General features: G+C 38.1%; 1 protein-coding gene and 1 long non-coding RNA gene across 19 annotated transcripts in view; both read left to right on the top strand.

The window, feature by feature from the left end:
• ANKS1B (ankyrin repeat and sterile alpha motif domain containing 1B) overlaps positions 1-25898 on the top strand; it is a 1065346-nt gene that overhangs the window by 298222 nt on the left and 741226 nt on the right. The window lies entirely within an intron of this gene.
• LOC122423416 overlaps positions 14429-25898 on the top strand; it is a 20110-nt gene continuing 8640 nt past the window's right edge. Inside the window, exon 1 of the long non-coding RNA XR_006264152.1 lies at positions 14429-14558. This is a non-coding gene — a long non-coding RNA (uncharacterized LOC122423416). The remainder of the gene's footprint in view (positions 14559-25898) is intronic.

The raw sequence follows: 25898 nt of genomic DNA, 5'->3' as shown, positions 1-25898 counted from the left end.
CTAAAGATACAGTGTTACTGTGGAAAATAATCTTTTTCTCAGCCAGTGTTAAAATCTGAGAGATGGGGTACAATTATTAAAGGAAACATAGCAAGGGAATCTCAGTTATAAAAATAAAACTATTGATAAGAAAGAGGTAGAAATTTGAATTGGAAAAATTTACACAGAATTAAAAATTTGGTAAAGAAATTAAAAATCATCTTCAAAGGCTAAAATAAAAGACTGAAATATATTCTAGAATCTGCTTTTAGATGATCTTTATTATCCTCATCTATTGAGTCCTACTGGTCACTGGTATCACAATAAGATATTTTTGCTGACTCCATCCAAAGGGGCTTAGAACAGATACCTAAAAGAAATGCAGGACAGCATTTGTTGAATTCCAAATTTTACAATTATGGCAGAATTACTGAAAAGGCATTATGACTGATAGTTGGTATATGAAATTCACTCAGTCCTGTCCGACTCTTTGTGACACCTTGGACTATGGAATTCTCCATGACAGAGTACTGTAGTGGGTAGCCTTTCCCTTCTCCAGGGGATCTTCCCAACCCAGGGATCGAACCCAGGTCTCCCACATTGCAGGAAGATTCTTTACCAGCAGAGCCACAAGGGAAGCCCGTATAGATTAAGGAGAATTCAAGTGGAAGACTGACATCTGAAAGTGAAATCATTAGGTGTGGTTCCGGGGCAGCTCTGAAGAGCTCCAGCACCACAGCCCTTTATGTCTCAGAACAGAAAGGAACTCAGTGAGAGGCAAAGTGATAGATAAAGAAGTGATTTATTAGAATAGGATATGCTCGTAAGGTTCATAAGCAGGCTGGCTGGGGTTGCCCTGCCCCAAGCACTGAGTGGGTTACATTTTTATTAGAATCAAAGGACGACAGAGGAGTGAAGATCAGAGGAGGGGTGAAGAGCTCTTTCTTGAGTAGACGTCACCTTTCCACCATCAGTTCCTCCCCAGGTAGGGCAGGGAAGTTTTCTTGTCCCTGTAAGATCAGGCCAGTACTGTCATAGCACTTTGGAAAAATATTTTCAGGTCCAGTACAATCAGGGTCTTTCATTTTGAGAAGTCACCTTTCCATAAATGACTGTTTTTTTTTTTTTTTTTTAATATACAGCGCATGTCCTGGATGCCATTAACTTGATGACATCAGTGGGTAGACTGTGGGCCTTATTCTCTATGGTGGTTTTATTTTCTGGAAGCATTGTGCAAAGAATGTATCTTTGGAGCCGAATTTTGGGGGTCATTAACTCACTGAGCTCTCTGGGCAGGATTAGGTCTCCCGCCATCATTGTTTTATTGTCTTGGGTCATGTCTCATGCTTCTGTTGCATGGTTTTGTTGCTAAGCAAGTTAGCTAGATTTTATTCTTAAGCTAATTTTCCTTTGATGCTAAGCGTCTTGTTTTGCTTCATGACTCAAGCAAGCCAACACTGTTTCAGAATTTTCCCATTACTTTCTTGAGTGATTATTAGTCTTTTTGTGGTCTCCCAAAGCCCCCTAAAGTTCCCTCTCTAGCTACAATTCCTTAATCGGGTTTCAAAGCTAATTATTTGACTATCCCACTTTATCCCTATCAAAAGCAGAGAGAAGGGAAGACTGCAGGGTAAAAGGAGTGATGTGAGGAAGTAGACAGAAATTCTTGTGTCTGACAGGAAGCAATTCACACAAATCATTTACGTTGAGACAAAAGTCTTTCTACTTGAAAAAAGAAGTGATATAAAGGGCTGGAAATGTAGGTAGGGAATTTGGTGGGCCTTAGAATTCCTTCTGTTTTCTCAAGCTTTAATTTAGATTAAATTAAAGAAACCTGCTTAGAAGCAATTTTTGACCCAGTTAAGTTTTGAAATCCCTCCTGAGCTAATTGTGTATCCTACCATGAGTGATTGATGTCTCCTGAGGGTAATGGCTGAGGCATTGTTTCTCAGAGCAGGAGTCTCTGACCCAGAACAACACATCTATGAATAGTGATTTGACCACCACAGAAGACCCTGTTGTTAAATCCTCAGGATCCACAATCTTCCTGTGGCTCTTTTGTTTTCAGTTTCTGCTTAATGTTCCCTTTTCAACAACATTTATTGAGTGCACCCGGTGCTCTCATAAAGATGATAATGTCTTTCTTCCTTTCCCAGCTGCACGAAATACTAAAGTTATATGATTTGGTTTTGTAGGAGAAATGATGTAGGGCCTGGGCAATCATGGAATGGAAAAGTTTTAAGGACCACTGGGCTACGGTAAGTTTTCATCATCAGTTCTCTAGAGGATTCATACAAGTAATACATTTTCTTTCAAAAGCCTTTTATTTGGCTGGTCTATTCAGCACAGAGTTTCTTAGCACTGAGACCCTGATTACTTATGACCAGATGTAAATAGAAAAGTAAACGGTCTGTTTTCTCTGAAGTAGAGTTTAATAAGATAATTTTCCAAAATGATGCAGACAATGTCTTAACAAAGCTAGCTAATTATATACAATCTAGGTGCCTAAAACTCAACAGTGACCAAGTTGAAGCATTTATGATAGCATAAAAATTATGGAGAATTTGCCTTGAAATACATTGGGACCAGCAAAAAAGTAGTTTCTACTAACATCAATTTGTTGACCATTTGGTAGTTTCAACCATAATCATGGCCAGTAGTTCCTAAATCTAAATTTCCAAATTTAGACATATACATCTAAATGTCTAAATCTTTCTCTTTTTCTCTTTCTCCAGACTTACATATCCAGTTATCTACCAGCATCTTACTTTGGATGTCACACATGCACTTCTAAATCAGCAGGTCTAAAGTCAAGCTCATCCTGCTCATCTGTATCACACTGAGTGTTCCATATCCTCACTTGCCCCCACTATCTACCCACTTGCTCAAACTGGAAATTTATGATTTATCCTAAATTCCCTCCTATCTCTTTCTCTACATCCAGTCAACAATAACCATATTCATATCTTATCCATGCCTTCCTTTTCTCCCCAAATAATTAAGAGTCTTAAAATCTCCTTCTGCTAACTTCTTTTCAAAATATTAACTGTGAAAAGATCTTTCTGTAACATGCAATCATCACGTGTCATGCTGCAAATCAGAACACTTCAGTTGTACCCATCACCTATAAGATACACTTCCCTGTAGCCAGTTCAATCATTATCTTCTAGTCCCTGCTCACCTGCCTAGCCTCTTCTATTTTCTGCAATGTTACCTCTCCCACCTGCCACAGCTCTCACACCCTGCTAGCTTCCCATACCTCCTCCACCTCCACCAGCCAGGTGATTCTTTCTAAGTTTTGGTAGGCTGAAAAATGACCCCCAAAGATATCAGGTCCCAATTCTTCAAACCTGTAAATGTTACCTTATTTGGAAAAAGGGGTCTTTGGAGATGTAATTAAATTAAGAATCTTAAGATAGGAAGGTTATCCTGAATTAACGGAATGGACTCTAAGGGCAGTATACTCTGTAAGAGAGAGATGGAGAGAGATTTTTATAGACACAGGGAAATTGCAAGATACTGATCTTGAAAAATGTAGTGATATGACCACAAGCCAAGGAATGTTGGCAATGATCAGAAGCTGGAAAGAGGAAAGGGACACATTTACCCCAGAGCATGGCCCTACCCACACCTTAATTTTTGCCCAGTGATAGGAATTTCAGATTTCTGGGTGTCTGAAACTGTAAGAGAATACATTTCTGTTCCTTAAACCGCAAAGTATGCAGTAGCTTGTTACAACAGCCATAGGAAACAAATACAACTGTTACTGAGTCCAGCCTTCTACTGCTTGAGGCCCGACTGGCCAATCAATCCAGAGATGAGCTGTTGGGGCAAGGAATAGCAACTTTACTTGGAAAGCCCGTAGACCAAGAAGATAGTGGACTAATGTCCCAAACAACCATCTTACCTGAGTAGAGTTCAGGCTTCCTTTATGCTAAAGGGGAGAGGGTGTGGCTGGTTGTTGCCAACTTTTGGTGCTAGGATCCTCTGCAGCTGTCTGTCTAGGTCTGGGCACAATGTTCCTATAAAACTCCAATAAGACAGATGTGGTTCTCTGATCTGCAACATTTTCTCTCTAGATGAATGGAAAAGTGTTATCCCTTTAAAGGTCAGCGACTCGAGAATGGGTTCTGTATATTTCAGGCTCTGGACAGCATTCTTTTACAAAAGCACCGTGACTCAGCATCGGCAGCAGAACACAAGGGTTAGAGCTGAAGGAGTAGATGTGATATGGGCTCAAGTCTGCTCTTCCCTGGCATACAACCTCTGTTCCTGTGATTTCATGAATGTTTACGGCTCCAATATGTTATTTACAGTCAGGCTGGGATGCCTCTTCTCTGTCTCTTTGTCTGAAAATTTCCCATTTATTTTTAGAGCTCAGTCTGCGAAGCCTTTCTCAACCCTCTCTGGAAAGCCAGCACTCTGTCCCGCTGTGCCTGCAGCTTGTTTGTTTTGTTGTTGCTTTTTAATATTCCTACATTTATTGTGGCAGCATAAGGCCTAGTGCAGCTGCCCCAGTGCTTAGGGATACAGGCCACTTGATTCACTTAAGAGATGGTGTGAGTAACTTTGTGCAAGTCACAACTCTAAGCTTGTCTCCATATCTGTGTGTGTGTGTGTGTGTGTGTGTGTGTGTGTGTGTGTGTGTGTGTGCATGCTCAGTTGCTAAGTTGTATCTGACTCTGCGACCCCATGGACTGTAGCCCGCCAGGCTTCTGTCCTTGGAATTTTTCAGGCAAGAATACTGCAGTGGGTTTCCATTTCATGCTCCAGGCACTCTTCCTGACCCAGGGATTGAATTTGCATTTCTTGCATCTTCTGCATTGGCAGGTGGATATTTTACCATTGCCCCACTAATGGGAATAGTAATGACACTGACCTTGTCGGTTTATTATGAGGATTGATTGAGATAATCCTATGGAAATATGGTATCTGTCGAATATTATGGCTCAAAAATGTTAGCTCCAACTAGAGAACTGTATTTTGTTTTCATAACTGTCTCTTAATGGAGTATAAACTCTTTGAAGGAAGGGAGTTATTTTTATTCCAAGTACCTAAGAGTTTAATTAATACTTAATGGGTAAATAAATAAAATGTGTCTTTTACCATAGGTTTTGCTATTAAATCATTATTCTCCTACCTGGAACTCTCAAAATGCCTAATCTGGTTTTCCTTAATTCTCCAAAAATGTGCCACTATAATTTTATATATAGAATTTCACAGCCTATTCACTCTCATCTCTATAATGGAGTTCTTATGGATTCAAGACTCAGATGGTAATTCCCTACCTTTTGGTAGGGCCTTTAAGAATATTTTCCAGCTTTGTACATAATTTCAGAAATCCACATTTCCTTGCCCCTATTTCACTTTATACTGAGTTCAGAGGTAGGTCATCTGAGAAACTTAAGAGAAAAAGTAATTTAATGTTTAGTTAAAGAAAACTTATTCATGTGTGCAGCTCATTTGTATGGCCTTGCAATCATAAAAACCAAGAAGTATAGAACTGTTCAGTTTTATTTAACAAAAGCATTCAGGACTGCTGATTGCTAGAGATTCTGTCATCTGCCTCGGTCTCAATTTTATAGGACAAATTTGACATTTTTAAAAGTCTATCAAAAATGATTGGTATCACTCATCAGAAAAATCTATTATTGTCGAAATCATCTTTGTGGAAATTCTCTTAAAATAATAATGGCTATTTTTCCCTGAGGAAGCTTAAATGCAGAGTTACTTTGTAGTCCATACTATTGCAAATGCCTTTCAAAGAGAATGAAGTAGTTGAGAGGATGTCTTACATGATTACTTTAAAGATCAGAGGTATATAGAAGAAATACTTGACAGGCTGATGACTTGAATATAATCTTTGGCTTCATTTAGTTGAATCTCCAGAAAACCCTGTTCATGAGGGAGTGTGTTCAAACTTCCTAAAACTATTTAGTAAAAGATATAATGTAATGGTGTGAGTTCATATAATTTACTATTGGAGGAATTATCTTTTTATCTCCCTCTCTTTCTCTTTCTCCCCAGCAACAAATGCTTTGCAGTGATTATGTGTTATTCACATAATCTACTATCTAGCTGCCATCTGACACACACCTACTACCTAACAGACTGCCTGACACATTGTTAGTCATTAGGAAAATGCAATTGAAAAAAGACAGATAATAATAACTATTGCAAAGATGTGAAGAAACAAGCCTGCGTAGACTGTTGGTAGGAATTTAAAACTGCACACTTACTTTGGTGAAATTGTTTGGTGGTTTCTTAAACAGTTAAACATGACTTTATCATACGACACAGCCGTTCGGCTCCCGGGGATCTGTCCACGAGGGATGATTCTATTTGCTCATCATTGCCCTCTCTTGAGCTCCTTCCTCACCCCCATTGTAATCCCAACAACAGAGTTATTTCCTTCTCTTTTTTTGTCCTGTCCTGGGTCAAAGTCATCTAGCCGGATTAAATATATACTTTAGTCTTTAAATCTCCTAAAAGCATGAGGAGCTGCACACACAAATAAGTTTTCTTTAGAAATTAGATGGCTAAAGTACAAAAGCATGAGGAGGTGGAGGTATTTTCATATATAGTAATAACTGGTTTGGTAATAAGTATCTATGAGAAAATTTGTAATTTTGAGAAAAAATTTTTGTGCTAGACATAGGTTCATTTTTTGGTTTCACAATTGTGGGATCACAGAATTCTACTGATAAATCATACTTCAGAGATTGAAATGGCATGAAATAAGTACTAAAGCCTACTGTACTGGGGTGAATAGCGTCTCCTGCCCGAGAAATTTGTGTTTAGTGAACCTCCAGAATGTGATTTATTTTGAAATATGGTCTTTGCGGATAATAATGAGTGAATATGAGTTCATATTGGAATAGGATAGATCTTAAATCCAATATGACTTGTGTCTGTATAACAAGAGGGAAGATTCACACATGGAAAGGAGACGTTTGATGGTGGAGGCAGAGACTGGGGTCATGCAGGTGTAAACCAAGACAGCAATGGTCGTTGGTATTGTGAGAACTAAAATGCAAGGGAGATTTCTCTAAAGCTTTTAGAGGAAGTGTCATCCTACTGACACCTTGACTTCAAACTTCTAATCTCTAGAACCATGAGAGAATAAGTCTCTGTTGTTTCTACTGAGTTGTGGTGCTTTGTTAGGGTAGTGCTAGGCAGCCAGTACACCTACATGTATTGAAAATACCAACACACATGTTTATTCACATCCAGGAGTTTATTAAATGATTTGTTTGGCAAGGAAGTTTCTGGCATAAAATTTATTTCATAGCTAAACTTGGAGCCCAGCAACTCATATTTTAGAGATGCCTTGCTTCTATTTAAACTGATGTCAAACATTTCCCAAAGAGTCAAACTGTGTTGATTATAGACACTTACAAAAAGTTAAGTAATTTAGAAAGTTGGTGAGAAAGTTCTTTATAATTGAGTGGTAGGATTGAAGGAGTCTATGATTTTCAACACACACACAAAGATGTATGCCATGTGTTACGTGCAAAGCACATGTGTTTTGTCTTAAACCATTTTAAGGTGTTAAAAAGTGTCATATAGGGACATTTTTGTATATATTAATACCTACAATGGTTTATTATTCAGCAATGAAAAATAATGAAGTCCATATATTCTATGCTGTAATACTATGCTGTAATATGGATGAGTCCCAAAAACATTATGCTAAGTAAAATACATCCTGAATGGTCATATAGTTTTAGGGACGTTTTTAATCCAAGTAGATTTACTTGAAATCTTCCTTTAATATGAGTTAATGTGTGGGATCATAGAGTTAAAGGAATGATCTTGGAATGCTTAGCTAGGCTGTGGCAGTGCTAATTTGTTAAATTGAACAACCATAGTTTTTTGTTTTCTAAAATCACTTGATACATGATACTATTGATAGAATTTCTGATTTTCTGAAAATACAATTTGCATATTTCAGTATTTGAAATGTGGTATTCATTTCATTAATTTTTACTTTTTGCTAGGAAAAGAATATAAAATACACCAGCATATAATCCTTACTACATCATTTACTAATGACCCCAGACCAAATGTTCATCAGAGTTTGTCTGCGTAGTCGTACCTATTGCATTAGGGAACAAACTAGCTAAAGTCTTTCTAACTATATGTCCTGTATTGTACTGGCAGCCCTAACACAACAGTTTGGGAACTCTTAACTTAAAATATTTCCAACAAAGCCAAATATTGCCAAGAATCAAGTTTCAGTTTACAAAGTCCTTCCATTTGGATTTCATGGAGTTATTATCTCATTTTATTGTCATATGATTTATATATTAATGTCTCTATTTCACAGTTGAGTAAATTTGAGGCTAATTGTGGTATGTGTCTTGCCCAAGTGGTGGAGCTATTATTTGAGCCCAAGTCTGCACCAAAATCTATATGTTCTTTCAGGAATAACATATTGCTTTACTTTATTTGGATTGAGTTTTAAAGCTTGTTTTTAAAGTTGCTAGACTTTATGTAAAATATAGAATATAATATTGACTCTTCTATTTATTAACTGTATAAAGTTAATGCAGTACTCTTAACCTCAACTTTACCTGTGATAGTCATGTAACTTCATAGTTTGTTGTTTACCACTCATAATAAGCACTTTACAGCTACTGATTCATTTAATCTTTATAACCCTATGAGGCAGATAAATGTCTCTATTTACACATGAGGAAAATGAGATTCAGTGAGCTTAAATAAATCGTTCAAAGTCATAAACTACTCAGTGACGGAACGTGGACTTTAGCGTCAAAGCCTGTGTGCTGTGCTGCCTCTCTGAAGCAGAGACGAATAACACTCACGCAGCCTGGTTGCTTACATAAACGGTGATGTATATACAGGCACTTTGTAAACCAGAAAAGACCAAAGAAAGATTAGTCATTAGGAATAAGAATGCTTCACTTTAACTGTGGGGAAATGCCAGGGTAGGCAGTTTCCCTGTACTAATTCCTATGGAATTTAAATGTTATTGTCACATCCTAATTCTACTGACAAATTTCTTGAAATATTCTTTGAAGCAAGATGTGCATTTTGCCTCATTTAACAAATGAAACTAGCTGTAAACATTGTCTCCTACTAGTTTAGCAATTCGTGTTTTTTAATTACTTCTTGATCATTTGAATTGCTCTAACTGAGGATCATTTGTTGAAGTCAATTAGTGTTTTCTTTTATTAATATGCTAGTATTTGCATGAGAAGAATTCTTAAATATTTTAAGAGTAAATTATTTGCTGTAGTGTGGTATTTATTACAGAGAACATCTATTCCTTTTTGATGCCTAACCATTCATTAATAAGATGATTTTAGGTATCCTTCATAAATTATCTTATTGGGCTTCTGAATTTCAAACATTTCTCAATAAGACACAAAATTCTGAATTGCACAATTCTGGCTGCTGTTATCTATGTTTGGTCTCTGACAACCAAAGTTAATGTATTCTTTGATAACTGTCATGCCACTTCACTTGATGAGGACTTTCTTTCTCTACCTCCTTTTCTTCCTCCTCATCTTCTTTTTTTCTTCTCTTGTGCCCATCCTCCTCCACATCTTGTTCTGTGGTTCAGCCTTTTGTAACATCAAAATAATTTGATGTTACAAAATCTCATCTCTAATGTCTTGCCAAGAATAAAATGAAAAATAATCCTTTTTACCCCATATTCAATTTCTCTTCAGACATTAGACCACACACCTTCTTTGAGTTGTGGGGTAAATAGCAAAACGAAAGTCCCTCACCACTCGGTAGTAAATTAATGATCAGTCTTCTTCCATTTGGAATTTTGTCATGACAGGACCATTCCCTTTGAACTGTAATACTTTAGAAATCATGTTCACATGCTTCTAGTTGTCACGATATACAGCGTTTCCTTGGTTTAGATCACTCACCAGGATGGTTCTAATCCTAGAGTTTCATTAAAATAAACAGAACTGAAACCATTCAGATAGGGAAAGCCTTGCTCATAATAATAAAGCCACCATGTATTACTAAGCATAGAGAGAGTCTTCAGGCATAATATCATGCTCTTCTTATTCAGAAAGGTTCTTTGGAAATGTGAACCCATTTTTCAGTCCATTTGATGTTAGTTTAAATAATCGTACACATTATTTGCTCTATGCATGGAATGTCATCATGTGTATGAGGGTCTATATTCCGGTTGTGTGGGGGAAGCAAGACTCACTGGCTTTGACTAGGACTGTATTATGCCTCTTTCTCCCCAATAACCACCATCACGTTTGTGCCACCCTCAGATGTGGGCCTTGAATAGTGAAGCTGCAAATTATTCTGCACCCTTGAGAATGGAAAGAACAATACCAAAAGAAACCAAAGTAGCGATTCTAAATGTTTTGGGGTATGGCACTTCTACACCCTTAAGAATGTTCCACACTGAGGGAAAAATAGTTACTCCTGAAACTACTTGTTGTTGGATTGATGAATAATTTTAAGCATTGTGCTGCAGTGTGAAAGGAAGGTTCACCAAGAACAGATTTCATATATAAGAATAGATTATTATTTTAACCAACACAAAATATATGAAAATAACATTTGTTATGTGTCTGAAAACTGTAGTCATGGTTACTTTGACCGTAAGAATATATTTTCTCTCCTCTTTATCCTGGAAAGAAATGAAAACATCTGTTTCTGAGATTTTAGAACAATAAATAGCATTAATTTTCATTCCAATTCAACTATAAGTATTTATATCAAATGAGATAATTTCTTCAGCAAAATGTTTCTAAAAGGAATTTTAATAATTTGATTTCTTTGGGACTAGTTCTGCAAAGTCATTGGAACAATAACTAGCCATCATATAATAAGATCAGAATTATAGGTTTTTATGGATTCAATTACTGTTTATATCCAATATAAATTATTTAACCAGCTTTTAAATATATATTGGGTATACAGCACAGTATTAGTGCTATGAAATATACAAAATAAAAGAAAGAAAAAAATTACAAGTGACCTGAAAGGTCTTGAACTCTAAAGAGGAAATATATTTCTAGAGTAAAACATTGAATTTACAATAGTTTGTTCAGTTTGTATGTTAAATACAAAGACAAGTCAAAGTAAGAAAATAAACATTTAGAGTCAGAGTAATCTCCAAAAAGTTGGAGATTTTAAGTCTATTTTGTTCAGAATATTGTTTCTTTGATTACCACAAAAATACATGTTCATTGAAGAAAATTTGAAAAAGAAATTGCCTATAAACACCCTGAAATAAACATTGCTTCAGTGAATTCAGCTAACACTTTTCCTTTTCCCTGTAGCTATTTTCTTCTTGGAGCATTCTTCCGAACCTTCTTCATCTGCTTGTTTCTTGCTTATCCTTCAGAACCTTATTTTCGATGGCACTTGTCCTCAAAAAAGTTTTCAAACCTCCTACCTTAGGTCCTCTGCTAATATGCTCCTGTTTAATCTCTGGGCTTCCTCTGCATTCTTGAAATATTTATGATCCTGGACTCTGGTGTATGCTGGGAATACAGTGACAAACATGATAAACAGGATCTCTACGATAGTGGAGTTGGCAATTTTAATGGAGACAGCTACGAAACAGACAAAAATGAATGTACACATATAATTTTGTTGTAGTTACATGTAAATGTATATTCCTCACTAGACTACCTACCCCATGGGGTGACAACAATGACTGTTTGGTTTAGAGAACTTAGTAAATAAATGTATGTGAGTTTTAAATGAATAGACACTGAAGGAATGAACAAATAAGCTAATCTTTTTGTGTGCTTTCTCAAGATATTTCATGTACATAAGTATTAATATATGATCAGGCTGCCCAAGATGACTGTTCTCTTGCTTTCTGTACATTCCCTGCTCGACCAGTCCCTGCCTCAAGTACACCCTACTCACATGACCGACCCTCCTACATACTTGCCCCAGGCCCAAAGGAATGATCTAGCTTTAGACAAGAGCTCTCCGCTGTGCTTAAAGGGATGGTGAGGGGCATGCTGCTCTGCTGGTTTCACTGATAACCGATGAGCCAACCTTAAGTCATCTCCTCTATAGCTCGTGACCTACCCCTGTCCCTAGGAGTAAAGACTGCTGCCGTGTCCTGTCTGCCTCCTGCGGTGTTTCTCCAGGACCTTGCTTTCAGACATGCAAGACTCCCCTATCCATTAAACCAGTATGTCTCTGTTGCTGACTCTCGGCTCTTTCTTCCGTCTTGAAGCTGGGCAGGTACAGGCCTTCTAATCCTGCAAGGTTCATCCCAGTCACAAACATACAGTTTTCATATATATTCAAAATTGGAATCTTTTGATGAATACATAATATACTTTTCCCCCTTAATATTATGTCTTGAACATACTCTTAATGTGAATAAACATTTTAATGTGATCAAATATTTTAGTCTGGCATTTCACATGATGTACTCTGCATAGAAGTTAAATAAGCAGGGTAACAATATACAGCCTTGATGTACTCCTCTACCAATTTTGAGCCAGTCTGTTCCATGTCTGATTCTAACTGTTGCTTCTTGACCTGTTTCTCAGGAGACAGGTAAGGTGGTCTAGTATCCCCATTGCTTTAAGAATTTTCCACAGTTTATTGTGACCCACACAGTCAATGGTTATAGCATAGTCAATGGAGTAGAAGTAGATGTTTTTCTGGAATTCTCTTGCTTTCTCTTTGATCCAACAGATACTGGCAGTTTGATTCCTCTGCCTTTGCTTTGCATAATATTTAATTGTAAGAATATACTAGACTGATTTTTTAAAATCATCCTCTATTGAGATTATTTTCACTCTTTTCCTAACTCAAACTACACAGTCATTTAGATTGTTGGCAGTAGTTTACTGTTATGAATTAAATTCTGATGAACATATTTATGCATAAATCCTCTATTTTTAATTTTATTTCCTTGGAAAAATTGAATCACTGAACAGAGGTAACTATCTTTTTAAGACTTTTATAGTTCAGTTCAGACACTCAGTCATGTCCAACTCTGTGACCCCATGACCTGCAGCATGCCAGGCTTCCCTGTTCATCACCAACTACCGGATCTTACTCAAACTCATGTCTATCGAGTCGGTGATGCCATCCAGCCATCTCATACTCTGTCATGCCCTTCTCCTCCCACCTTCAATCTTTCCCAGCATCAGGGTCTTTTCCCATAGTCGGCTCTTCACATCAGGTAGCTGAAGTATTGGAGCTTCAGCATCAGTCTTGAATATTCAGGACTCATTTCTTTCAGGATTGACTGGTTGATCTCTTGGCAGCCCAAGGGACTCTCAAGAGTCTTCTCCAACACCATAGTTCAAAAGCATAAATTCTTTGGCACTCAGCTCTTCTTCATGGTACAACTCTCACATTCATACATGGCCACTGGAAAAACCATAGCTTTGACAATATGGACTTTTGTCAGCAAAATGATGTCTCTGCTGTTTAATACACTGTCTAGGTTTGTCAGAGCTTTTCTTCCAAGGAGCAAGTGTCTTTTAATTTCATGGCTGCAGTCACTGTCCTCAGTGATTTTGGAGCCCAAGAAAATAAAATCTGTCACTGCTTCCACTTTTTCCCCTTCTTTTTGCCAATCTTAGTTTCTTGTTCTTAGTTTTTTGAATGTTGAGTTTCAAGCCAGCTTTTTCATTCTTCTCTTTCACCCTCATCAAGAAGCTCTTTAGTTCCTCTTCACTTTCTGCCATTACAGTGGTGTCATCTGCATTATCTGAGGTTGGTATTTCTCCCAGGAATCTTGATTCCAGCTTGTGAGTCATCCAGCCAGGCATTTTGCATGATGTACTCTGTGTAGAAGTTAGATAAGCAGGGTGACAATCTACAGCCTTGACATACTCCTTTCCCAGTTTGGAATCAGTCCTTCATTCCATGTCCAATTCTAATGATTGTTTCTTGACCTGCATACAGGTTTCTCAGAGACAGATAAGGTGGTCTGGTATTCCCATCTCTTTAAGAATTTTCCACAGTTTGTTGTAATCCACACAGTCTAAGGCTTTAGTCTAGTCAATGAAGTGGAAATTTTTCTGGAATTCTCATGCCTTTTCTGTGATCCAGCAGATGTTGCATCTCATCCCTGATTCCTCTTCCTTTTCTAAATCCAGCTTGTACATCTGGAAGTCCTCAATACACATACTGCTGAAGCCTAGCTTGAAGTATTTTGACCATTACTTTGCTGGCACATGAAATGAGTGCAGTTATCTGGTAGTTTGAACAATCTTTGGCAATTCCCTTCTTTGGGATTGAAATGAAAACTCACCTTTTCCAGTCCTGTGACCACTACTAAGTTTTCCAAATCTGCTGACATATTGAGTGCAGCTCTTTAACTGTTATCATGTTTTAGGATTTTAAATAGCTCAGCTGGAATTCTGTCCACTCTACTAGCTTTGTTTGTAGTATTGTTTCCTAAGGCCTACTTGACTTCACACTCCTGGATATGAAGGTGGCTCTAGGTGAGTGACCACACCATCGTGGTTATCCTGGGTCATTAAGACCTTTTTTTGTATAGTTCTTCTTCAATGTTTTCTTGCCATGTTTTCTTGATCTCTTCTCCTTCTATTAGGTCCTTGCCATTTCTGTCCTTTATTGTGCCCATCTTTGCATGAAATGTTTCCTTTTTATCTCCAATTTTTTTGAACACATCCCTAGTCTTTCCCATTCTATTGTTTTCCTCTGTTTCTTTGCATTGTTCAGTTAAGAAGGCTTTCTTATCTCTTCTTGTGATTCTCTGGAACCCCACATTCAGTTGAGTGTATCTTTACCTTTCTCCTTTGTCTTTTGCTTCTCTTGACTTTTCTCAACTATTTGTAAGTCCTCCTCAGATAACCACTTTACCTTATTGCATTTCTTTCTCTTTAGGATGGTTTTGATCACTGCCTCCTGTACAATGTTGTAAAACCCTGTCCATAATTCTTCAGGCATTCTGTCTACCAGGTCTAATGCCTTGAATCTATTCCTCACCTCCTATATATTCATAAGGGATTTAATTTAGGTCATACCTGAATGGTCTAGAGATTTAAGGTTCAATTTAAGCCTGAATCTTGAAATCAGGAGCTCATGATCTGAGCCACAGTCAGCTTCAGGTCTTGTTTTTGCTAACTGTATAGAGCTTTTCCATTTGGCTGCAAAGAGTATAATCAATGTGATTTTGGTGCTGACCATCTGGTGATGTCCATGTGTAGAGTTATCACTTGTGTTTTTGGAAGAGGGTGTTTGCTATGACCTGTGTGTTCTCTTGACAAAACTCTGTTAGCCTTTGCCCTGCTTCATATCAACAATTAATTGTATCAATAAGAAATGCATGTGTTACTGAGGAAACCAGATCTGAAAGAGACACGTGCACCCCAATGTTCATCGCAGCACTGTTTATAATAGCCAGGACATGGAAGCAACCTAGATGCCCATCAGCAGATGAATGGATAAGGAAGCTGTGGTACATATACACCATGGAATATTACTCAGCCGTCAAAAAGAATTCATTTGAATCAGTCCTAATGAGATGGATGAAACTGGAGCCCATTATACAGAGTGAAGTAAGCCAGAAAGATAAAGAACATTACAGCATACTAACACACATATATGGAATTTAGAAAGATGGTAACGATAACCCTATATGCAAAACAGAAAAAGAGACACAGAAATACAGAACAGACTTTTGAACTCTGTGGGAGAAGGTGAGGGTGGGATGTTTTGAAAGAACAGCATGTATATTATCTACGGTGAAACAGATCACTAGCCCAGGTTGGATGCATGAGACAAGTGCTCGGGCCTGGTGCACTGGGAAGACCCAGAGGAATTGGGTGGAGAGGGAGGTGGGAGGGGGGATCGGGATGGAGAATACGTGTAAATCTATGGCTGATTCATATCAATGTATGACAAAACCCACTGAAATGTTGTGAAGTAATTAGCCTCCAACTAATAAAAAATAAATTAATTAATTAATTAAAAAAAAAAAAAAGAAATGCATGTGTTATTAATATATCCTGGAGTGAAGAGGGATAGGTTTGGGAATCTTGAAACAGGTGAATGCCAGATAAGAGAATTTCAAAATTTTAAAATAGATGTTTAGAAGCCCCTGTAGGACTTCAAGGAGAGGGATAAAACTGTCTCTGAAGGCAAACATATCTTAACTCAAAGTAGTAACTTGATGACTTTAAGCACTTGAGTTTACTGACTTAAGTTTCAGCTGTGTTTCACTCACCTTTCAAGGGCTTAGGGATACTGGATATTTTTCTGGTTCTCTGTCTCATACTACTACAACTAGGATATTTGTGGGAGGCTATTTCAAGTCCTCTCTACTCAAATCCCTCTCTGAACCATTTTTAACTCACTGCATGGGTGCTCTATTTTGAACATTGCCTTCCTCCTCCTCCTCCTTTCCTCCCTCCCTCCCCCCACCTCCTTCCTTCCTTCCATAGCTTGTATTTATTAACAGCAAGCTCCAATACTTTGGTCACCTCATGTGAAGAACTGACTCATTGGAAAAGACCCTGATGCTGGGAAGATTGAAGGCAGGAGGAAGGGGATGACTGAGGATGAGATGGTTGGATGGCATCACCGACTCGGAGGACGTGAGTCTGAGCAAGCTCCAGGAGTTGGTGATGGACAGAGAGGCCTGGCGTGGTGCTGCCCATGGGGTCGCAAAGAGTCAGACATGACTGAGTGACTGAGCTGAACTGATGATTTTGTAAAGCAGCCTTGAACCCTGGTCATTCTGATTCTCCAGAGCAGTGTGTTCTGAGGACAGCTTCCTGTAGCTCTCTCTTGAATTCCACTGGTGTGTACCCCTTGATGATGTTGTGGTACTGACCTTCTGGAGGCAGGTGATCTGGCCTTTCCCTCTCAAAGGGGAACAGACTGGGGTCCCATTTGATGGCATCCACATGTAGTTCCCTGGGATGCAAGTTGCAGCTCCTGCAGGGCTTCCTGCTGGGCCTCAAGCATGGGCCCAGTGACCTCCCTCTCCATCTCGTGTTCTCCCCGCTTATCCAGGACCACTTCTTCAGAAGCTGAGCTCTCGTCTCGTCTCTTCAAAGAGCAGTTCCCCCGAGACTGCTATTTCACTTTATCCCAGAACTCACAGGGATAATAAAATCCTCAAAGGGAATTAGCTCCTGGCTAGGCTTTCTTCTTTTTCAAATGGTCTTTTACTGCTTGGTCTTTTTAGAGATTTAACTACTTCTTTCACAGAGGTTCTGCTCTCATGGGAACAAGTTCTGAGACGATCAACAATGAAGCTTTCTGATAAGTGTCTCTAGTCTCTCTCTGCCAAATTCCCAAAGCATCCATGGCCTTTAGGTTGCTTCCAGGCATGCATTCATTTGCATTCAGGGCCCACGTGCCCCACACAGAGATTCCGAAGTAGCATTTCTTTAAGGAGAGTCTGTATGTTTCTCGTTTGTACTAGGGAAAGTGAGGAATAAATTTCACTGACCGGAGATTTCCCTAATCTTACCTGATAGATAATGATGAAATAGGCAGGGAAATGGAAGGCATCATAATTTAGGGGGGATGAAAACATCCATTAGTTTAATAGTTCCAAAATATTGTCTCTGTTACATTATTATTAGATGTGGCATTTAAGAAAGTTTATCATGGCACTAAACTCAAGGTGAGCTGAGCGTGGAGAGAGCCTGGAAGCAGGTCATACACTACATGCTTACCTCCCGGCAGCCATTTAATTAGAGTATGATAGGCTTCCCCGTAGGAAAGTTCTAGAAAATCCAATATAGCTTGTAATTTCTCTGGGGGAAAAAAACCTCAAAATATAATTTTTACTGAGAGTTGGCTTCAAGTATTATCTTTATATGTAAAAGATTAAAATTTTTTTCTCTTAACACAAATTTCTGGCAGCCCTCTATTAATCATCATAAACTTTCTCCCAGAGTTCAGAAATCTTTTTAGAAAGAAGGGAGAAAATAGATATTTTTCCTCTGTAGAATGTAAATGAATTTTTGGTATAAATCATTTGGATTTATATCAAATGACTAGGCAGTTTATTAATTCTAGGAGTGTTTAGCTCAAAGCATATTATGCGCACTGTAATTTATCTCAAAGACTCAGTAGTAGCCTTCGGTTTTTTTCCTTTTTCCAGAGCTTAAACTTCAGATACTTGTTCTTTTATATAACTTTGCATTGTTTCATTATATTTTTCTTTCATATTTCAAGATTTTCTTCACAATGAAAGTGTTAGGCAATATTATAATACCTGATCCAGTGTACCTTGTACACCTATGTTACAGACCACTATTCTTGGCCCCCTTAATCAATAGAAGTTGATCAGAGGCAAGACAAGAAATTCAGGCAAGGCTTTATTGGGTCCCTTTCAACAACAGTGGGGAGCGAGAACAAACAACAGTTTCCCTTGCTGGCGTGCTCCTGAGCTGGGGCATGAGTTGGTTCCAGGGGTCAGGCTGGAGGGGTGGCTTAGGTGGTCTGCCCACCCCTTAATGTGCGGGGGGCATATGCAGTACCCTACTTTCGCTTCAGGCTCTTCTGAAGTGACAAGTGGTTTTTTGGTTTCCTTGTACCTTTTGTCCAGAATTTTTCCTGACTGCACATGCATGCAGTTAATTTTAGTCCCATATGGTTTGTATTTTGTTGCCCAAGAAGAGTTGTGTCCAAGTACAAGCGCTGCAGCCCTGCAGCCAGGACCCCAGCCCCCAGGCCGGTCTCACTTGTGCTGAAGATCCGTTTGGTTCTCATCCTCCCTCTCCTCCTTTGTGTCTACAATGCTTTAATCTTTTCATTCTTTCCTTTACTGCTTGACTAGTTGACTTCTCTTTATCCTTTTAGTCCCTGGATGTTGATACTCACCACACTTCTATCCCATAGGTTCAAGTATTTTTAACCTAGATATTTTTCCTGAGCTACAAGGTGCTTAGTCACTCAGTCGTGTCTGACTCTCTGCAATCCCATGGACTGTAGCCCACCAGGCTCCTCTGTCCATGGGATTCTCCAGGCAAGAATACTGGAGTGGGTTGCCATTTCCTTCTCCAAGGGATCTTCCCAAGCCAGGGATCGAGACCGGGTCTCCCACATTGCAGGTGGATTTGTTTTACCATTTGAGCCACCAGGGAAGCCCTCCTGAGCTATAGATCCCATTTAAAACTACTTATTGTCGCAGCATCTTGGTCTGGATACATCAGAAGTGCCTCATGTTGCAACATATCCAAATGTGCTAATTTTTTCCCCTAAATTGCCTTGAAGCATCATCATCTACCCTTATGAAGCTAGAATACTTAGTATTTTCTGTGATTGGCTGTTTTCATGGCCATTGCGCTAATTTAGCACTCATTTTCTCTTTGTTGTTGTTGTTTAGTTGTTAATTCTTGTCCAACTCTTTTGTTACCCCTTTGACTTTAGCCCACCAGGCTCCTCTGTCCATGGGATTCTCTAGGCAAGAATACTGGAGTAGGTTACCATGTCCTCCTCCAGGAGATCTTTCTGGCCTAAGGATCAAACCCAGGGTTCATGCATTGGCAAGTTGAACCACCAGGGAAACCCTTGAGGTCACAAATTTAAAAAGGTTGTTAAATACATAAGCTTGATTCACTAAAGTAAAAAATAGAGACTGAACACTATATAGAAGGTTAGAGATGAATGGTATACATTTTAATGAGCAATAATGAGCAATATAATCAGTTGATCATTAGATGCTTCTTATAATTTCTATTTCCCTTAGTTTCAGTGTCATGGCTGTGTATTTATTTGCTTTTTCAAAGGTAATATTCATACTGAGAGGTCTTTTTCAGTATATGATCCTATGTCAAATTCCAATGTTATAACATGTAGTTATTGATTTCTACCACCTCATTGTCAATGTGATCCTAGTGAAATGATCTTACAGTATATTGGAAGCATACTTTACTTGTGTGCCAGCAATCTGTCTCCTCATAATACAAAAGGGAGTAAAATCTGATGGAATGACTTCTTTACCTTCTCTGCCATTTTTTATCTCCTTCTTGTATTGCTGTTCCTTACTCCCAGTTTTTCTAGTTATTCCCATCAGTGACAACTTAGAGTACAATCAAAATCCTTTTGGTAACAAAAAGGATATGTATAATACATTTTAATACATTGGATTTTTACATAAAAGAATTCAAATTTGGGAATGCTTTGCCATATTTCAAAGGGCTTTGTGTCATTAACCCAATTTGCATATGCTTATGCTCATGACATTATAAAATTAAAGTGCTGATACCCTTCTCTGGATAAATTGTTAAATGCCTAAGTCCTCCCTCTATTCTTTCTGTGTTTCCTTCCTTTTCTGCCTGCCTTTTTAGTTTTTACATTGTTACTTTTAGCAGGTGCATATTTTCTAAAATGAACACTATTGTGAAAAAGAAAAAAAAGAGACTCTGGATTCTTTAAGAGCAAAGAGATACACTTCATTTTAGTATTTTTTTACAGAGAAGTGGATCTCAAGCGGTCAATGCAGACATCCGCAGGTAAATTTTGAATAGGCATATATATATAAGGGAGGAGGTGTGTGTCAATGGTGTCCTGAAGAAACGGTGTTAGTGATGTATACCAGGATCTATGTATTTTGTTTCCTCAACTAAAGGAAACTAAAGTTAAAATCCTTAGGATCCTACAATATTTTTGTTGTCTGTCCTACCACATGGAATATAGTATTGTAGAATATAAGAATTTCATAAATACTTGTTGATTCATGACCTAGCCTGCCTGGGAGTTTTATACAATGCTGCATATCCTGAAGAAACACCTTGGCATTAATTGGGTGGGGGGGGAGAACCTTGAATTTATTTGTTGCTTACTATGATTTATGTAATTTTTCAGTTTACTTCACAGTCATTTATTCTGAAAAGTCATTCATTAATGGAGTCATTTGAATGGAGAAGAAGTAGGACTGATCATAAAATAATATTGATAACTTACTGGAAATCTAAGGAAGCTAGGTATGTTTCAAATTAGTTGTTGTTATGGTTTAGTTGCTAAGTTGTGTCCAACTCTTTTGTGAGCCCATGTACTATTGCCTGAAAGGCTCCTCTGTCCATGGAATTTCCCAGGCAAAACACTGGAGTAGGTTATCATTTCCTTCTTCAGGGGATCTTCCCAACCCAGGGATCGAACCCGCATCTCCTGCATTAGGAGGCAGGTTCATTACCACTGAGCCACCAGGGAAGCCCTGTAGATTAGTACCATTCCTTAACTTATAGCCACTATAGCACCTAGCCTACCGAGAATCTTAAATGTTTATAATTAATTATAGCAATTCCCCTTTCCCATTCTGTTCTCAAGCTCTTCTTTGAGGGAGAGAAATGGCAGTTTATGCATTCCCATTTATATTTGTTATGTTTCTTTACATTTTTCATTACTTAACTGAGATACTTGACAAAAATCAGTTGCGTTGTTTCTTTCTTAACATGGCGGGGGGGGAACCTCTCACATTTTGGTTGCAATGATTAACTTTGGTGTTGCCAGAGTAATGTAGTGCATATGTAACAAAAATTAATGGTATAATTTTCTAGGAGTATATCTATATGTGCTGCGTCTCTTCCTCCATCTTTAAGTCTCAGAGCACTCGGTTCCTGACAAGGCACTATTTTTGATAGTGGTACAATAAACACTTGTCATTTCTGGAACCAGATGCATCTCTGCAAAGCCTTATGCAGAGTACTGATGTTGTTCAGTCTCCAAGTTGTGTCCAATTCTTTGAGGTCTCATGGACTGCGGCATGCCAGGGTTCCCTGTCCTTCACTATCTCCCGGAATTTGCTCATATATGTAAAGTGTATGTTAAATATAACACAGCGGGATAAACATTTCGGGAATATACAGAGTGAAATATTTTATGAAATACAGTCATTGTCACTTTTTTGAAAATAAGTATTAAACTTTAATTTTGATGCCTGACACTTCATTTCTTGTTCTTGTATTGATGTGTAATTTATTTATGACTTTCATGAATTGTAGTTACACAATTCGTTGTTTGACAAGTGTAGACTATGTTGAAAGCGCCATCACAATCAAGACATAGATTTCTGTTGTCTTAAGTTTCCTTATGTACATTTACAATTAGTCCCCTCCACACCCAGGTCCCAAGCATTCTTTGATCTGTTTGCTTCCTCTATAGTTATGCATTTTCTGACATAACTATTGTGTACTAATACACTCAAGTAGTATGCATTCTTTTGTGTCTTGGCTTTATTCACTCAGAATAGTATTTTTTGAAATTCATCTACATGCTGACTTTGGCAGCACATATACTAAAATTGAAATTCATCTATTTATCAGTTATTTGTTCTTTTCATTGCTAAGTAGCATTGCTTTTTATGGATAGAGCACAGTTTGTTTTTGTGTGGATATAAGTTTTCAACTCCCTAGGTAAGTACCAAGGAGCATGATTGCTGGATCATGTGATAAGAATATATTTAATTTTACGAGAAACCATTAAACTGTCTTCCAAAGTATCTGTACCGTTTAGCACTCCTACCAGCAGTGAACGAGAGGACCTGTTGTTACACATTCTCCCCAGCGTTGGTACCATCACTCTTCCGGATTTTTGGCATTCTAGTAGGTGTGTCCTGGTATCTCATTTTTAATTTTAAAAAAGTCATCTCATCAAGTCTTTCTTTCATGGGCTGTGTTTTTGGTGTTGTTTCTAAAGGTCCATCTAGATTCTCTCCTATGTTATCTTCCAGGAGTTTTATAGTTTTGCCTTTGGTATCTATATTTAAGTCTATGATCTGTTTTGAGTTAATTTTTGTGAACATTGTAGTGTGTGTCCAGATTTTTTTTTTTTGCATGTTGATGTTTGGTTGTTTCAGCACCATTTGTTGAAGAGATTATCTTTGATCCATTGTATTGCATTTGCTACTTTGTCAAGGATCAGTCAACTGTATTTATGTGGGCCTATTTCTGAGTTCTCTGTTCTGTTCTACTGATCTATTTGTCCTTTCACCAGTACCATCCTGTCTTGATTATTGTAGCTTTATTAATAATTCTTAATTGCTAATGTAAGTGGTATTTTTGTGGGATTCCCAGGTGGCTCAGTGGTAAAGAATTTGCCTGCCAGTGCAGGACACGTAGGAGACACAGCTTCTATCCCTGGGTCAAAAAGATTCCCTGGAGAAGAAAATGTCAATCCACTCCAGTATTTTTGCTGGGAAAATCCCATGTGCAGCGAAGCCTGAGAGGCTACAGTCTGTGAAGCTGCATAGAGTTGGACACAACTGAGCAACTGAGCACACACATTGTATTTTTAATTTCAAACTCCACTGTTCACTGCTAGTATAATAGGAAAGAAATTAAGTTTTTTAAAATTAACTTTTTATCTTGCAGCCTTGCTGTAACCACTTAGTTCTGAAAGTTTTTAGTTAATACCTTTGGACTTTCTACATAGGCAGTCACGTCATCTGCAAATAAAGACAATTTTAATCCTTCCTTCCATATCTATATGCTTTTCATTTTCTTTTCTTGAAAAGTGAAAGTGAAAGTTGCTCACGTGTGTCCGACTCTTTGTGACTCCATGGACTGTGGGGTCCATGGAATTCTCCAGGCCATACTGGAGTGCGTAGCCTTTCCCTTCTCCAGGGGATCTTCCCAACTCAGGGATAGAACCCAGTTCTCCCACATTGCAGGCAGATTCTTTACCAGCTGAGCCATAAGGGAAGCCTTTTTCCTTCCTCCCTTATCTAATTGTTTTAGGAAGTACTCCAGTACAATGAAAAGTGGAGATGAGGGTCATCCTTGTCTTGTTCCTTATCTTAATTGGGAAAGCTTTGAGTTTATCACCATTACATGCTTTAGCTGGTAGGTTTCTTGTAGTTTTTTTCTTTTCTTTTTTATCAATTTAAGGAAATTTCTCTCTAAGTTTACTGAGAACTTTCATCATGAGTGGTTGTGAATTTTGTTAAATACTTTCCTACATGATCTATTGATATGATCATGTGGATTTTCTTCTTTCATCTGTTAGTTTGATAGATTATATTAATTGATTTTTAAATGTTGAACCAGTGTTGCATACCTGTAATAAATCCTGCTTGGTTATAGTATATAGTTCTTTTTCACATTGTTGCATTTGATTTTCAAATATTTTGTTGTGGATTTTTTGCATCTATGTTCATGAGACCTTCAGGTCTTTATTTTCTTTTTTTGCAATATGTTTGTTTGGTTTTGATTTTAGGGCAATGCTGGCCTCATTGAACATGTTAGACATATTCCCTTCTGCTTCTGTCTTATGAAAGAGATTGTAGAAAATTGATACAACTTTTTCCTTAAATGTTTGGTGGAATTTATCAATGAACACATCTGGGACTAGTGCCTTCTTTTTTGGAAGATGACTAATAATTCAATTTCTTAATAGATAAAATTCTATTCATATTGCCTATATCTATTGATGTGAGTTTTTAAAAAAGTTTTACCTGGTAAATCTCTTTATCCATAAAACAGATTATAAAATCAATGGAGAGGATACACTTATTTTGTGATTTAAATGATATAACACATTCAAAATACACTGTAGAATTAAAAAGTGACATATATGTTTAATTATTGACAAAATTATTTGTTTTAGTAAAGCTCCATACACATCTATAGTTGCTGTTATTACAAATATGGAAATTATTATAATGTATAAAGATAATTACATATATCTATAGTTATATGCTGAGTACATCATGAGAAACACTGGGCTGGAAGAAGCACAAGCTGGAATCAAGATTGACAGGAGAAATATCAATAACCTCAGATATGCAGATGACACCACCCTTATGGCAGAAAGTGAAGAGGAACTAAAAAGCCTCTTGATGAAAGTGGAAGAGGAGAGTGAAAAAGTTGATTAAAACTTAACTTTCAGAAAACAAAGATCATGGTATCTGGTCCCATCACCTCATGGGAAATAGGTGGGGAGACTGGAAACAGTGTCAGACTTTATTTTTTGGGCTCCAAAATCACTGCAGATGGTGACTGCAGCCATGAAATTAAAAGACGCTTACTCCTTGGAAGGAAAGTTATGACCAACCTAGACAGCATATTAAAAAGCATTCTGGGAGGGATTGGGGGCAGGAAGAGAAGGGGATGACAGAGGATGAGACTGCTAGATGGCATCACGGACTCAATGGGCATGAGTTTGAGCAAACTCCGGGAATTTGTGATGGACAGGGAGGCCTGAACTGAACTGAGCTGATAGTTATATTGGATTTTTAGGCTTACCACCTGAATCTGACCAATTTAATGTTCAGTTCAGTTCAGTCGCTCAGTCGTGTCCGACTCTTTGTGACCCCATGAATCGCAGCATGCCAGGCCTCCCTGTCCATCACCAATTCCCGGAGTTTACTCAAACTCATGTCCATCGTGTCGGTGATGCCATCCAGCCATCTCATCCTCTGTCATCCCCTTCTCCTCCTGCCCCCAAATCCCTTCCAGCATCAGGGCTTTTTCCAGTGAGTCAACTGTTCGCATGAGGTGGCTAAAGTATTGGAGTTTTAGCTTCAGCATCAGTCATTCCAGTGAACACCCAGGACTGATCTCCTTTAGGATGGACTGGTTGGATCTCCTTGCAGTCCAGGAAGACTCCTCAAGAGTCTTCTCCAACACCACAGTTCAAAGCATCAATTTTTTGGCACTCAGCTTTCTTTATGGTCCAACTCTCACATCCATACATGACCACTGGAAAAACCATAGCCTTGACTTTTGTTGGCAAAGTAATGTCTCTGCTTTTTAATACGCTATCTAGGTTGGTCACAACTTTACTTCCAAGGAGTAACCATCTTTTAATTTCATGGCTGCAATCACCATCTGCAGTGATTTTGGAGCCCCCAAAAATAAAGTCTGACACTGCTTCCACTGTTTCCCCATGTATTTCCCATGAAGTGATGGGACCAGATGCCATGATATTAGTTTTCTGAATGTTGAGCTTTAAGCCAACTTTTTCACTCTCCTCTTTCACTTTCATCAAGAGGC

The sequence above is a fragment of the Cervus canadensis genome, chromosome 21, assembly GCF_019320065.1.
Source record: "Cervus canadensis isolate Bull #8, Minnesota chromosome 21, ASM1932006v1, whole genome shotgun sequence".
Lineage (NCBI taxonomy): Eukaryota > Metazoa > Chordata > Mammalia > Artiodactyla > Cervidae > Cervus > Cervus canadensis.
This window is presented reverse-complemented; position numbering and strand designations above follow the sequence as displayed.